Raw genomic sequence first — 15,999 nt, 5'->3', positions numbered from 1 at the left:
GAAGGATAGTGCAAATGTGGTAATGGATCTCCCTGTGAGACACCTCGATGGTGCACCCTAAAATAGTACAGCTAGATATGAGTACTACAAAGACATGCACTATAAACCTTGAAGGGATAAATATTACCTTAGTGTGGCTCGCGGCCCTAGTAAAGTGAGAACGTTAAGCAATTTGAAGAGCCACTGGATGGAGCAAAGGAAAGCTAAAAGCGAAAGAATGTCGTATTGAAGTTTTCACAAGGAAAGGGATATGCAGAAATATTAGCAGAGTAATGAGAAGAGAGATAAGGAAGCATTATGAATAAGGTGTGATATATGGATGAAAACGGTAGAATATTACAGAACCTATAGTCAAATGAAGGAAGAGACAAAAGGTGATGTGCCTTAAGACAACGAAAGAGTATAGGCCATAAGGTTATATCCTCATTTCGAGAAATAAGTTCGTGACTCCAACGCGACTACCAGAGGGGAGAGTTAATCCCTAGAGTAACATAAATCAGTATGAACTGGTAAACAAGATAAACTAAATATGAATTAGGGACTGAATGATTGGAAAGTACTCGGCATCATGAGAATTTCATATTTCATTCCGGTGGTAATAGAATGGACCACAGAAGAAGAGTCACGATGAATTCAGAGAATAGTCATTCAGGGAGACGCTTCCCTAGAGCAAGCAATGGGAGCAAAGTTAAGCTTAAGAGACTGTATGTGCCAGTTACGCTAAGTGACGCCCTCGCGAGTAAGGAAATTTGTCATCCTTGGTACAGAAGAATTGCCGCAAGGCGAGTAAGGATCATTGATGTTGAAAAACGACGCCAAAGATGAAGAGGTAAAACATCTATAGGTAGCTCCTCGTGGCTTCAACTTTTAGTACACCCCTAAAGGGGGGAATATGGAGTAATGCGGCATTAAGTCAGAATTAAGTGGTTCTAGTGACAATGGAATGGTAAAGGAAGAATGTGATAAATGAAAGAGGAATGGTATGGCACTTATCCAAATCTTACATGTACACTACAATTCAAGAATATTGTGAAAGCACGACGTCAAGGAGAGGAATTAAGGGTTCCTGCCCGAGCTGTTATTAATAAGAAAGAAGGCTTCGACCTAAGCACAATGGCCTAAAGAGGAAATGGTCGTGTACCAACAATCTCGCAACAACAGTGTAAGCATTCCAAAGGAAACTGGCACCTACAATGGCTAATGAACGAGAAATAAAAAATTAAAAGTAATATTCAAGATCATATTAGTTGTATAAAAACTCTGCCAAGTGTGGGAACTAAGATAAGCTAAGTATGGACGCAACAATGGGGTAGAAAGACCAGGAAAAGTAATAGCTCACATTGAAAGAAAACTAAGATGGAATGAAAGAGTTATTCGATCAATGATTCAGAGTTAGTACGTTATGGATACACTCAAGATTTTGGACCATTATCCAGGCATCATATTTGTTGACAATCATACAGCTACAGAAGGCTCTGGTATAAGTTAAAAGAAAGAATTGAGCCTAGGGCATAGACAAAGGATTGAATTGTTAGAAGATTGTATCATGGATATTCCATAACGCCCATGAAAGGCTAAGGTAATAACTAATACCATGAGCCACAGATTGGAAGATAGCTTAAGCCTACATAAAGACCGATCAGAATGAAGAGGAAACTAAAAGAGTTACATTAACGAAGTAAATCAGGAATCCGATTATTGGAGCCAGAAGTTATAGGAATCATGATTGAGAACATAACATAATCACTCTTAATATTATAGGTGCAAGAGAGATAACACAACAACTATATTCTATAACGGCTATACGATAAATCCAGTTAGAAGAAGTACCAGCCTCATAAGAAGTCAGTATGGAACTCCCATCAGATTGTACAGGCACCAGAGGTGCAAGTATTATAATAGAGTTTTAAATTGTGGATGTGAATTCTACCCATGCGGAAGGGAGGTTATAAAAGAAAGATAGAAGAATGTGAGGAAATATTTTAAAGTAAGTAAGGAAAATGTAAAAAACATACAAGATACTCAAATACATAAGGTTATAAATAGTCCATACTGCGGATAATGGGCTAGAAGCACGGGGATTCAGTATCCAGGAATGATAGCAGCGTCATCGGTGGCATACCTTCCAGCCTATGGTTTTTAGGTACCGAAAGGTCTAATTAGAGAGTGAAAGGAGAGTTAGAGACGATGTGATATCTCAATGTTCCATAAAAGCATAAGGAAATTGGTCGCAAGCTAAAGTATGATAGAACAACAAGGCTTTAGAAAGACAGGAGTAAGGATAAGAAAAGGGCAAGCGAGAAGATGATGAAAATGGATAAATCCTCGGGATTAAGCCCGTGAAATCAAGGGAGTTGATGGGTTATCTAAATTATATAAAGCCCAGTATAGCGTGAATGAGCTCAAAGGAGTCTATGACTAGTATCATTTAGAAGAAATGGAATGCTGACCTGGTAATAAAATGAGGGTGTAATTATGACAGATAAAAGATGACGTTTGGGCCGTTGATTGAATAATGATTTGAAGGAAAAAAAATAAAGGGGAGGAAGAGAAAAGATTTTGCGGACGACACAGGATTAGAATACCCTCATAAGGTGAATCACAATGAGATACTATGAAATACGATTATGGGAATCACTTCTTGTATTTATCGATGCAACGTAAGCCCTAGTAGCAAGATATTACATAAGAGGTTTCAATTATCAGTGGTGGATTGTAGATAGATATTGAGGTGAATTAATAATGGATGGATAAAAGTTACAAAGTATGAAATGAGGTTAGATCATCGCTCTTAAGATGAACAGTAATGAGGAAGCATTAAAGGACTTAGACTTATACATATGGGATAAGCAATGAGAGCAAGCTGGGATTTGGTAACAGACCTCAGCAATGATAATTAAAGTAAGAGTTATGGCAGTAAATTCATACAGATGGCTAAACGGACCTATGCGATGAGATACATATTCGTGAATTCAACAAAGTACCGAGCAAAGAACTTCAGTATACTCATAGATGCCTAAAGGGACATCTTATCAGGCTCTACATATGAAGCCTAGAGATTGGGCACACTTACAAGGTCAAAATTGTACATGCTGCATGATGAAAGGTAGCAACAATTACGAGATTGAATGGATTCCGACTACAATTTGTGGTGTGAGAAGGATGCCTAAGGGGGGAATGCCATAGACTTTGGACTTAATCACAGAACAGTTGCCTAGATGGCAAGAGGACTACTAAAGTATTCACAAGAGCTATGGGATATGAGAACGATAAGTGCATCAGTCAACATTCGAGGACGAATGTTCCAAAGGGGGAATGATGTTACACCCCATATTTTCGTACATGAAAATACGCCATAAATAAATTAATGAGAGCCCGGAAGTGAGATGTCACGTCCTGCAGTATTATATTACAGTGATGTTACGCTTTGCAGTATTAAGTTACGACGATGTTGCATCCTGAAGTATTGTACGTTAAAATTTCGTTTTCAGATAACCGACGTAGACTCGGGGATGAGATCATCTCGACGTTAACGTACTTATGCTATTTATAACAGGCGATAAATAAGTGTTATGAAGGATAAAGGGGTACACAGATTAAATAAAACGAGTTTCGTTGGAAGTGATCAATTTAGAATAAAATACGGGTCGAGCGATAATACCCGATAATTATGAACTAGTACCATGCAAGGTACCATATGACCATGTTAGTATAATATATAAAGTATATATGAATTATTTTTAAAAATAAATAGAATTTTAAGTAATTTGTGATAATTCTTAAATTTTGCAGGTAATAGATTAATTACCGGGTAACGAAACATTACCCGGTTAACTAATAAGTGGATAAATTTAATCAATTATCCTAAAGAGTAACGTGGAAACATGCCACACATTAAAAGAATGACTCTTCAAGTCATTTCATTATGTGGCAATGTAACATAAAGTCATTTAATGACTCATAAAGAACATAAAAGAACAAAAACCAAAATCCGATTCTTAAAGTTTCAAAAAGACTTTTTGTATTTAGAAACCAAACAAAAATAAACGTGAGTGAGATTCTTAAGGAACTAAAAACTTAAGAATCAGATTTTTCAACATTTCAAAGCCAAAACGTGAAAACAATTTCAAAGCCAAAAATGCAAAAACAAATAATTGCATGTTGTCTTGAACCAGAGAATCAATTTTGTCAACACTTCAAAATTTCGATTGAAATTTCAGTTCAAATTTCAATCCAAGATTCAAGCATAGTTTTCGTTCAAGAATTTTGCAGAAACGGGTATGTTAAGGCTATCCCTTCTTTCTTTTGGCATGACCCATACGATATGAACGAAACGTACAAATGCACAAATTACATAAGTGACTCTACTCATAGAAGTAATAGAAATATCTATGTTCTTTAATTCTCATGTGTCATAATATTTTATCATCTGTTCATGGGTCTTAGAAAAATACGAAAGTTGAAAAGATGTTACTTTATGATATTGCTCAAGAGGCAAAGTGGTCTTATGACCTTCCGAATGATTTTATTGACCTACTTATCATGCATTGCATTCATGTGAATTGACCCATAACCATATGACGTTATATACGCGTATATATGTAAATATATGTATATGGAATGGGAAAAGGTTATGGCGTTATATACGCACCACCACCTGATCAGCTGGTATATGATGATGATGTTGCCCACAGTGGCCGAAATATGATTCAAACGGCGTTATATATGCATATATATGTAAGTATGATTCAAACGGCGTTATATACGCGTATATATGTATGTATATATGTATATGGGATATGGGAAAGGTTATGGCATTATATACGCACCACCACCTGATCAGTTGGTATACGATGATGATTTTGCCCACAATGGCCAAATGATATGATGGGATGCCCTCAGAGGCTGATGATGTTATGAAATATGTACCTATGCACGACATGGCATTCATACGCATATGCACGACGCTAATAGTAATTTATGATTTACAAAGTTATTCAGACTTACAGGTTAAGTCATGTACTCTATATGTCTTTCATGCCTCTTATGTATTTATTTATGTTCCTTACATACTCGGTACATTATTCGTACTGATGTCCCTTTTGCTTGGGGACACTGCATTTCATGCCCGCAGGTCCCGATAGACAGGTCGAGAGCCCTCCAAGTAGGCTATCAACTCAGCGAAAGATGTTGGTGAGCTCCATTTACTTCGGAGTTGCTCGTTTGGTTAATATGATTTAGACGTGTATTGTTTGGTAAGGCCGGACTCTGTCCCGACCTTTATGATATTTATGTACTCTTAGAGGCTTGTAGATATATGTCGTGTATATAAAAGATTGTACAGCCTTGTCGTCCTTTGTTTTGAGTTTGTAAATAATAATACTGGCCTATTAGGCTCGTATGTCACATGTATAATATGATGTAATATGAAAGATACGTTACGTTGGTACTCGGTTGAGTAAGATACCGGGTGCCTGTCGTGGCCCATCGGTTTGGTTCGTGACACCATACTGATCAGAGTTTGAGGTTGCTCCCTTCAGTCCACAGGAGACCCAAGGTTGCCGGCGTTCGCAGACCCTGGAGTCCCCTCCCTCTATCTTAGTTCCTATTTTCTTTCATTCTGAAAAATAGATGTATTTTTCCTTTAAACCAGTATTTGTAGAAATTCTTAGGCATTCATGGATTGTGACACCAGATCATTGGGGTAGTTGTATTTTAGAGATTTGAACTGTTATAAAATTTCCACACTTCATATCTGTTTAGCTTTATTTAATATCTATTTCCGTTTTGGTTAATGATTAATGTGTTAGAACCATATTTGTTGGCTTGCCTAGCATTCAAGAATTAGACGCCATCACAATCCCGACGGTAGGAAATCTGGGCCGTGACAAGTTGGTATCAGAGCACTAGGTTTCACAATTCAAGAACAAACTAGGTAGAATTTGAGAGATCGGTATGGAGACGTCTGTGCTTATCCACAGAGGCTACAGAGTTTAAGAATAACTTCACATCTATTCTTCTTTGTCGTTCGATTTGATTTCTCAATGCTAATTGAACTTCTACTCTATTCTTTCATAGATGGAGAGAAAATGTACCGCTTCATCAGCTGATCAACAGCCTGAGCCCCCAGTGACATCTCCTATGCAGCGCAGAGGCCGAGGCAAGGGCAAGGCTCAGCCCAGAGTTCGAGCAGTAGCACCAATGACGGAGCTTCAAGTAGAGTTTGATGATCCCAACCTAGACCATTCCAGCAGGGCCAGCTTAGGTTCCAGAGGGGTTCATAGCTACCCCGGTACTTCAAGATGCTTTGGTCAAATTAGTGGGCCTTATGGAGAGTGTTACTCAGGCCAGCATACTTCATGTAGCACCATCCATCTCTCGTGCTGGGGGAGGAGAACAGACTCCCGCTACTTACACTCCAGAGCAGATGGTTCCTTATTTCAGACTCCAGCAGCTTCGCCACTTGGGGTAGTTCCGCCAGGTGTTGTAGCATAAACCGGTAATGGATCAGCTATGTCTTCTGAGGCCATATGGAGGTTGGACAGGTTCACCAAGCTCTTGACTACTACCTATGGCGGTACATTTTCAGAGGATCCCTAGGATTATTTGGACAGTTGTCACGAGGTTCTATGGAACATGGGGGTGGTGGAGACAAACAAGGTCGACTTTGCCGCTTTTCGTCTATCAAGTTCCACCAAGAAATGGTGGAGGGATTTTTGTTTGGCTAGACCAGCTGGGTCACCTGGTTTGACTTGGGATCGGTTATCTCAGTTATTTCTGGAGAAGTTCCTTCCTATCACTTAGAGAGAGGATTATCGAAGGTAGTTTGAGTGCCTCCAGTAGGGTTCTATGACTGTCACTCAATACGAGACCAGATTTATTAACTTGGCCCATCATGCTCTTCTTATACTTCCCACCGAGAGAGAGAGGGTGAGGAGGTTTATTGAGGGACTTGCTCAGCCTATCGGATTGCAGATGGCTAAGGAGTCATGGAGTGAGATTTTTTTTAGGATTCGGCCAATGTGGCCAGGCAAGTCGAGATGGTTTTAGCTCAGGGGAGTGGTCAGGGGTCTGACAAGAGTCCCCGTCATTCTGGCAGGTTCAGTGGTGCCTCATCTGGAGGCAGGGATTCTTTTGGTATAGTCCATCCTCCCAAGCCATTTCATTCAGTACTTCATACTTCTCACAGTGCTCCAGGTGGCCGTGGCCATCATATGCAGTATTCAGATCAGCTACCCTACAGTGCACCATCAGCTCCTATCAGTGCACCTCCGCTCTAGAGTTTTCAGGGTGGTTACTTCGGCCATCAAGGCCAATTTCAGGGTCAGCAGTCTCACCAGCCGAAGTCTTGTTACACTTGTGGCGATGCGAGGCACATTGTTAGATATTACCCTCGAGCCTCGAATAGCTCTCAGCATTAGGGTTCTCGTGCCATGGTTCCGGCACTAGGTGTTCCACCGCCTGCCCAGCTACCTAGAGGTAGGGGTCAGGCAGCTAGATATGGAGGTCGAGGTGTTAGAGGTGGAGGCCAGCCAGTAGGAGGCTGTCCCAGGGATGTAATTTAGAGTGGTGGGGCCTAGCCCCGATGTTATGCTATTCCAGCCAGGCCTAAGGCTGAGTCCTCCAATACAGTTATCACAGGTACGATTTCAGTTTGCAGTAGAGATGCTTCAGTTCTATTTGATTCAGGGTTTACATACTCCTATGTGTCATCCTAATTTGCCCCATATTTGGTTGTGCCTCGTGATTGGTTGAGTGCTACCGTGTATGTGTCCACGCCAGTAGGGGATTCTATTATTGTAAACCATGTCTATCGTTCGTGCATGGTTGTTATTGGGGGTGTTGAGACTAGTATAGACCTCCTACTTCTCGACATGGTTGCCTTCAATGTTATTTTGGGGATGGATTGGTTGTCGCATTATCATGCTATATTGTACTGTCATGCCAAGACCGTGACCTTAGCTTTGCCGGGGGTTGCCTTGATTAGAGTGGAGAAGGACTCTTAGTCATTCTACCAGCAGGGTTATCTCTTATATGAAGGCTCGTCGTATGGTCGAGAATGGGTGTTTGACTTATTTGGCTTATGTTCGTGATTTGAGTGCTGAGGTTTCTTCTATGGATTCTATACTAGTTGTCCGGAAGTTTCCAGAGGTATTTCCTGCAGACCTATTGGAGATTCCACCGGACAGGGATATTGACTTTTGCATAGATTTGGCTCCGCACTCAGTCCATTTCTATTCCGCCATATCGTATGGCCCCGCCAGAGTTGAAGGAATTGAAGGAGCAATTGCAAGATTTGCTTGATAAGGGCTTCATTAGGCCGAGTGTCTCGCCTTGTAGTGCGCCAGTTGTCACACCTCCTTTTTACCTACACCCCGGGAAGGGAGTATATAAGGGAGTTTTTTCCAATTAGAGTGACAATCGAAACGGGATTATTTGTTTATTAAATTCAGAGTCGCCACTTGGGATAATTTTATGGTGTCCCAAGTCACCGGTTCAAATCCCGAATTGAGGAATAGATTGACTCTATATTACAGTCCGTAAACCAGAAATCCGAGTAAGGAATTCTGTTAACCCGGGAGAAGGTGTTAGGCATTCCCGGGATCCGTGGTTCTAGCACAGTTGCTCAACTGTTATATTTGTCTTAATTATCTGATTTTAAACAATTATGAACCTACACAAATTTAACTTTTTATCTGCTTTTATTCATTTTTTAGAGAAAATTGCAACGTCATTAAAACATGTCTCAAACCATGTCACATAAATGCACCCGTGATCTTTGACATATTTTAACATTATTGTGATTTGGATTTGGGTCACATAAATGAGCACGCGAATTTAGGAAAGTAATATTATTAAACTAATGCTCCTAAAGCAATTACGAATTTGCAACTTTGCGAGGGCCATGAAAATTCGCTAAATGGCACGCCTCGATTTCTAAGGATAAACAAAATTAATTAGACGAGGGCCATGCAATTGTCATTTTTGTTCGGCACGGTACACCTCGATTCCAATTTTAAAGAAAATTCAAATTAAACTCGGAGGGCCATAAGCTATTTTGTGTTATCTATTATGACTCAACTCACAACTATTTAAAGAAGCTTAATTATCCAAACACTAATGGGCAAGGGTTATACTATGGTTCAAACTAACAAAAGTACGTGTTTTTAAAAAAAAATAAAGAGAGGCTGATGGTTCGAAATTAATGTTTGGGCCTCATGAGGCCCGACAGCCTACCTACGTGAGGCTATTCCAAGTGACAATTAGCACCAGTCCATGCCAAGCCCAAGATAGAGCCCAAATTGAAAAGGACCAGTCTCAACAAACCATGAGATTCCCAGTTCGAGTCCACACATAGCACAAGTTGTCCAGTTATGGCATTCGACTTTACGGATCATGTTGCTTTAATAAAATTGAACAATTAATGGTTTAAACACTCATATCGTCACGTTTATGCAGATGCTGCGATACAAACATTAATTCACACCTGTTCTAAGCAATCATCTGTCGACCACTATTGATACTGATACATAATCGTTCAAATTTCATGCCAACATCAACTGATTTATCATGATACAGAATTTAAATAGTGGCCTGTGGCCCTTCATACTCTAAACTTGAGCTCATCACTTAATTGTCAAATTTAAAGGGAAAGTAACAGTAAACACTCAAAGCTACTATTAAACTCATGAGTCACCTGTGCATGTATGGTCATTACCCACAAATGAGAATTTAAACATCAACCTGAGACTTAACAGGGTACAAACATCACATGCAATTTCAGGCTTTATTCAGCTAGTGCCTGGCATTTTGATAGCTTATACTAAGCAGTATTGATCTCAACAGATAATAAGCAAACATCTAAGCTTCGAGCACTATAATATCCCTTTAAAGTCCTTTGTACGAAATCTGAATTCTGATTCATGCCAACCACCAATAATTTAAAACACTTGACTTGTTTAACACTGTAAGTGAACTTTAGGTTGAAGTAGAAATGAACTAACTACAATGAAAACCAAGACTAATTTTGAAGGTTTCAGAAATATAAAAACAAACATCTAAGAAACTAATGCTCTTTGTATACCAAACTTCGAGCAAACACACTTGTACTCCTTCATTTCATATGTCAAAGAGATGAACAATACCTGGAATATAGGAAGCAAAGAAAACCAAGTTCAGCAGAAGGAAAAGGCAGCAGCAGAACCCTATAACAGGAGACAACCAACAAAGACAACTCAAAACCAATCCAATGGAACGGTAAACCAACAGAAAAGCTTGAACCAACACTTTCAAAATCCCAATTTAATCCATTTTTCGACCCCAAAGAGAATTAGAAGTTGTTTTTTTTTAGTTCAAAACTTCAAGATCATAGAAAGAGCTCAATGAAACAGTGGTTTTTTTATTTCCAGTCATTTTCAATTTTTCTCTGATTTTTCTCTTCAATTTCTGCCTTGAAAGGCAAGAAAACCATGCCTTTATAGGCAAGGAAGTAGGGCAGCTTACAAAAGATAAAATTTGCAATTAGACCCTTCTCAACTTCTTTTTCTTTGCTTTTTAGTCCTGACTTTTGACTTGTTAACCAAGTAAGTGTACTATGCAGCTTCTAGGAAGCTTCATGGGTGGTTACTTGAGAGATTCTCTCAGTAACTTCCCTAGTTTACCCTTAATACCCCTGAATTTTACTTTGAGAACCAGACCAAGATGGGTCAAAATTTGGCCCAATACTAAACCAAATCAGGTGGGCTACTCCTTTCCAAATGGATCAGACACAACCCAAAGCCCAAGCGAGCACTTATCCAATTGAAAAGAATATACTACAGACCCAGATATCATGAAATGATTTCAACAACAATCCTAATTCAATCACTGATCAATTCACAGCTAGGTGAGGGATTAACTAAATTACTAAATCAACATAAACTAATTAACCTAAACTAAGGAACTAACAAGAAGGAAATCAGAGACTTAACTCTAAAACTAAACAAACGGGCAAACAAGGTTAGTGAACAAGTTTTAAGAGTTGAAAAGAAAATTAAAAACGACCAGAATCAAATACCAAACCCAAATTAATCTAAAGGAGGGAAAACTAAATCTAAGACTATTCACAGAAGATAAAATTAGTCAAGGCAAACGGAAAAGAAAAGAAGAAGATCAAGAGATAAAACGGACATGCAAAAGAACTCACCAAGCAGACTCGAAACCAAACCGAATTTCTTGGTTTAACGAAATTGATTCTATTCACTTGTTCTTTGTTAAGAACAAGTGAACTGTATAGATTTTGCGTTGAACCAATACTTCGACTCGTGACAACCAAGAAGCCTGGGCCATTGCACTCTCAGAACTGAAGGTGAAGAGATTTGGGGTTTTAGGGTCTCTAATTTGATTTGAGATTCGAGCAACTCTGTGAGGATTTGAGAGAAACTCGTTGTGGATTAGGGAAGATTGAGCCATGGGGGTTATCTAGTGTTAATTTAGGGTGGTTTGGGAAATTTTAGGTTTTTAGTTTAGTCTTTGATTGAAGATTCGACGAGTACCGCGGTGATTCGAAGGAAACAAACAACGGATTCGACATGAGGGGAGGAAGTGGGTGCTATAGTGTAAATCTGGTGTGGATTGGAGGTGGCGCCGCCACTAATGGCGGTGGGAATTTAATGGCGGCTTCTAGGGTTTTCAGTGGTTAGGGTATCTGAGGTTGTGAAAGAGACGATGAGGGGGGGGGGGGTAATGGCATTAGGACATTTATATACTAAGGAACCCCGTGTTCCCAGCCGTTTGATCGAGAAACCTTTACGGCTAGGATTGAACACTGGTTAAACGGTGTCGTTTGGACACTAGACGGGGCGGAACGGGTTGGGGCGCGAGTTTGGGCTGGGGAATTTAATTAGTTTGGCCCAAAATTTGATCCTTCTCACTTTTTTCCTTCTCTTTTCAATTCTCTTTTTAATTCCTTCTCTTTTTCTAAAATGAAAATAAAATAAAACCCAACTTAATTCCTAAACCAAATTATCCTAGAAAATTAAATTAATTACCCTAATAATTATTACAACTGATTAAATACCAAAACTCAAATCTAAAAATCGAACAATGCAAAATAAACCATTTTTGTAATTTTTCATTTTTGTAAAGCAACTAAATTATTAATTGATTTAAAAATGCAAAATTAAATTCTAAATGCAAATGCAACATATTTTTGTATTTTTCATAATTTAAACAAAATTAAACATGCGCAACCAAATGCAAACAATAACAAAAATGCTACGAAAATCCACGAAATTGCAAACAATGGAAAAACTATTTTGATTTGAATTTGTGGGAGTAATTCATATAGGGCAAAAATCACGTGCTCACAGCTGGCCCTCTTTGCTCGGAAACACGAAGAGATTTCGTGCAAAGATAAGTGAGCGGATACGAGCGATTTTTGCCAGTTTGAATACTCCGTGGGAAGCATTTTTGAAATATTTGACCGCACCCTGCTTCCGAGGTTGCCTACATATCCTTGACTAAAAAGAAATCAGGTCAGTGTAGTTCAGGAATGTTTGGTAGCTGGGACTACCATGAAACTGTGACTTCACTGTTGTTGTTGTTGCTGCTGCTACTGCTTACTGAACCCCTTATTACACCAAAAAATAAAAAAGAAGCTAGCCTAGACTATGATCTATGCATTACAAAATCCTATCTATATCTTCAAACTTGCTCTTGTGGTTCCTGTTGCCTTGTTGACTTGTATTTTCCCGGTGGAATCCCTTTGTTGTCGCCTTGAATTGTAATCTGAGATGTTTCCCTTTCTCCAGGTGGACACCCGCTTGCTGAAACTTGAATGTATTCCCTTGTTCTTCAGATGGGCTCCTGGTTGCTAAACTTGAAATGTATTCCTTTGTTTTCCAGGTGGGCGCCTGATTGCTGAACTTTGAAACGCATTCCCTTGTTCTACAGGTGGGCGCCTGATTGATGAAACTTGAAATGTATTCCCTTGTTCTCCAGGTGGGCGCCTGATTGCTGAACTTTGAAGTGTATTCCCTTGTGCTCCAAGTGGGCGCCTGATTTCCACAATATAGACAAAACAAAGAAAACTTCTGCCCCAGTTTGGTGCTGGGCGCATCTGTGAGTGTTAATTGAATCATATTACCAGAAAATCTCAAAGAATTTTAAAAGCTAGATCCCATTATCCAGGAGGGTCATGAAAACTCCTAGTTATATGACAGTTTTAAATCTAAGTTATATTTCCTAAAGGTACGACTTCCGCTAAGTCTTGTTATCTATGAAAACCTTAAAACTAAATCCCATTATCCAGGAGGGTCCTGAAAACTTAAAAGCTAAATCCCATTATCCAGGAGGGTCCTGAAAACTTAAAAACTAAATCCCATTGTCCAGGAGGGTCCTGAAAATTTAAAAACTAAATCCCATTATCCAGGAGAGTCCTGAAAATTTAAAACTAAATCTCATTATCCATGAGGGTCCTGAAAACTTAAAAACTAAATCCTATTGTCTAGGAGGGTCTTGAAAATTTAAAAACTAAATCCCATTATCCAGGAGGGTCCTGAAAATTTAAAACTAAATCCCATTATCCAGGAGGGTCCTGAAAACTTAAAAACTAAATCCCATTATCCAGGAGGGTCCTAAAAATTTAAAAACTAAATCCCATTATTCAGGAGGGTCCTGAAAATTTAAAACTAAATCCCATTATCCAAGAGGGTCCTGAAAACTTAAAAACTAAATTCCATTATCCTGGAGGGTCCTAAAAATTTAAAACTAAATCCCATTATCCAGGAGGGTCCTGAAAACTTAAAAACTATATCTCATTGTCCAGGAGAGTCCTGAAAAGTTAAAAACTAAATCCCATTATCCAGGAGGGTCTTGAAAACTTAAAAACTAAATCCCATTGTCTAGGAGAGCCTTGAAAATTTAAAAACTAAATCCCATTATCCAGGAGGGTCCTGAAAATTTAAAACTAAATCCCATTATTCAGGAGGGTCCTGAAAATTTAAAACTAAATCCCATTGTCTAGGAGGGTTTTGAAAATTTAAAAACAAAATCTCATTATCCAGGAGGGTCCTGAAAACTTTAAAACTAAATCCCATTGTCCAGGAAGGTCCTCAAAAGTTAAAAACTAAATCGCATTATCCAGGAGGGTCCTGAAAATTTAAAACTAAATCCCATTATCCAGGAGGGTCCTGAAAACTTAAAAGCTAAATCCCATTGTCCAGGAGGGTCCTAAAAACTTAAAAACTAAATCCCATTGTCCAGGAGGGTCCTGAAAATTTAAAAATTAAATCCCATTATCCAGGAGAGTCCTGAAAATTTAAAACTAAATCTCATTATCCATGAGGGTCCTGAAAACTTAAAAACTAAATCCTATTGTCTAGGAGGGTCTTGAAAATTTAAAAACTAAATCCCATTATCCAGGAGGGTCCTGAAAATTTAAACCTAAATCCCATTATCCAGGAGGGTCCTGAAAACTTAAAAACTAAATCCCATTATCCAGGAGGGTCCTAAAAATTTAAAAACTAAATCCCATTATTCAGGAGGGTCCTGAAAATTTAAAACTAAATCCCATTATCCAAGAGGGTCCTGAAAACTTAAAAACTAAATTCCATTATCCTGGAGGGTCCTAAAAATTTAAAACTAAATCCCATTATCCAGGAGGGTCCTGAAAACTTAAAAACTATATCTCATTGTCCAGGAGGGTCCTGAAAAGTTAAAAACTAAATCCCATTATCCAGGAGGGTCCTGAAAACTTAAAAACTAAATCCCATTGTCTAGGAGAGCCCTGAAAATTTAAAAACTAAATCCCATTATCCAGGAGGGTCCTGAAAATTTAAAACTAAATCCCATTATTCAGGAGGGTCCTGAAAACTTAAAAGCTAAATCCCATTGTCCAGGAGGGTCCTGAAAACTTAAAAACTAAATCCCATTGTCCAGGAGGGTCCTGAAAATTTAAAAACTAAATCCCATTATCCAGGAGAGTCCTGAAAATTTAAAACTAAATCTCATTATCCATGAGGGTCCTGAAAACTTAAAAACTAAATCCTATTGTCTAGGAGGGTCTTGAAAATTTAAAAACTAAATCCCATTATCCAGGAGGGTCCTGAAAAATTAAAACTAAATCCCATTATCCAGGAGGGTCCTGAAAACTTAAAAACTAAATCCCATTATCCAGGAGGGTCCTAAAAATTTAAAAACTAAATCCCATTATTCAGGAGGGTCCTGAAAATTTAAAACTAAATCCCATTATCCAAGAGGGTCCTGAAAACTTAAAAACTAAATTCCATTATCCTGGAGGGTCCTAAAAATTTAAAACTAAATCCCATTATCCAGGAGGGTCCTGAAAACTTAAAAACTATATCTCATTGTCCAGGAGGGTCCTGAAAAGTTAAAAACTAAATCCCATTATCCAGGAGGGTCTTGAAAACTTAAAAACTAAATCCCATTGTCTAGGAGAGCCTTGAAAATTTAAAAACTAAATCCCATTATCCAGGAGGGTCCTGAAAATTTAAAACTAAATCCCATTATTCAGGAGGGTCCTGAAAATTTAAAACTAAATCCCATTGTCTAGGAGGGTTTTAAAAATTTAAAAACTAAATCTCATTATCCAAGAGGGTCCTGAAAACTTAAAAACTAAATCCCATTGTCCAGGAAGGTCCTCAAAAGTTAAAAACTAAATCACATTATCCAGGAGGGTCCTGAAAATTTAAAACTAAATCCCATTATCCAGGAGGGTCCTGAAAACTTAAAAGCTAAATCCCATTGTGCAGGAGGGTCCTAAAAACTTAAAAACTAAATCCCATTGTCCAGGAGGGTCCTGAAAATTTAAAAACTAAATCCCATTATCCAGGAGAGTCCTAAAAATTTAAAACTAAATCTCATTATCCATGAGGATCCTGAAAACTTAAAAACTAAATCCTATTGTCTAGGAGGGTCTTGAAAATTTAAAAACTAAATCCCATTATCCAGGAGGGTCCTGAAAATTTAAACCTAAATCCCATTATCCAGGAGGGTCCT

This window comes from Nicotiana sylvestris, chromosome 11 (genome assembly GCF_000393655.2).
Source record: "Nicotiana sylvestris chromosome 11, ASM39365v2, whole genome shotgun sequence".
Classification (NCBI taxonomy): domain Eukaryota; kingdom Viridiplantae; phylum Streptophyta; class Magnoliopsida; order Solanales; family Solanaceae; genus Nicotiana; species Nicotiana sylvestris.
Note: the sequence above shows the minus strand (reverse complement) of the source record.